Source organism: Morone saxatilis, unplaced genomic scaffold, assembly GCF_004916995.1.
Source record: "Morone saxatilis isolate NCDOM2014 unplaced genomic scaffold, NCSU_SB_2.0 Contig14, whole genome shotgun sequence".
In the NCBI taxonomy this organism is placed as follows: Eukaryota; Metazoa; Chordata; class Actinopteri; family Moronidae; genus Morone; species Morone saxatilis.
Genome location: NW_023339696.1, coordinates 6754336 through 6755601, shown reverse-complemented (window position 1 = coordinate 6755601; position 1266 = coordinate 6754336).

The following is a 1266-nucleotide window of genomic DNA, read 5'->3' as shown; positions in this document are numbered from 1 at the left end:
CTCAAAATCATTTGATCAGTGGCTCCTGCAACACAATCTGTGAACAGAGGGAGACCACCTGATGTGGCACATGGATAAACAGTGTACATGGTTGACACAGGTCTCTCAGGGATACAGGAATACTATCAAATGAATCATTTTCAATCACAATCTGATCAGAAAAAGTGATAAATAAATAGATGAAGAGCCACCTACACCCATATATTTCAACCATAAACACACATACTCATTTGTATGTACATGCACACTCCCACAGCACACGCATACTGTCACACACACTCTCTCTATCTCCTTCAAACACCTCAAAGCTGGCACGTACTCCAGTCTCCTCATTAACTTTTTCCTTTCTCCTTCCAATTTTCCCTTTTAACTCATCTTCCTCCCGCCCTCTTGCTTTCCCTCATTCAGACATCTGTGTGGTGGCTGTGGAGATAAGCAGAGGAGTTATCTATCGGACAGCTAAATCAGAACAGTTGACACAGCGCAGCTGATACACATCTAGTGCGTCTGTGTGTTTGTGTGCAGGTTGAGGGAGGAGTGTGCCTATGGGTACATTTTCTAATCAATATTTTGCAGGTTTATGTTGGGGTGTGGTGATAGTGTTAATTTTCTAGGAAGACCACCAGACTACGGGGTTATCTGTGTGTGTGTGTGCAGGATGTAAGATCACACAGCTACACATCATACATTCACATACACACATTCAAATACAAAATGAACTCACCACAGGCACTTTGAAAAGGTGACTCTTTATTTTCTAATTATTATACTGTATATAATATTCTTTCTCTCTAGATATAGGTAATCATATTTATATCATGTAAGTAAAAGTGTGCTTTTATTCACAGCATGTGTCCGTGTCAGACCGCTGTTAGTTGGAGGTTTACATTATAAAGTATACAGTGAAACTGGCTGGCAGCTATGTGTGTGTGTGTGTATGTGTGTGTGTGTGTGAGCTGTGAGAGTTATACAGTCAGTGTGCCTGTGTATAGAAAGACAAATGTGAGTGCCAGCATGTTTCTGCATGCATGTGTGTGTGTGTGTGTGTGTGTGTGTGTGTGTTTGTTGAGGACTAAGTATCTCATGATAGGGCTCAGAGGTATGGAGCAGAATAAAAAGCTGCCCATTGATACATATTTCATCTTCAACCTTTCATCACGCTTTTAGGTGTTTTAAAAACTATGGTCAACACACATTTTTGGGGGATTTCATTTATGAACGCTACGTCAGGTTCCAGCTGCACATTTGTCTTTAGCCTTTCGCTTT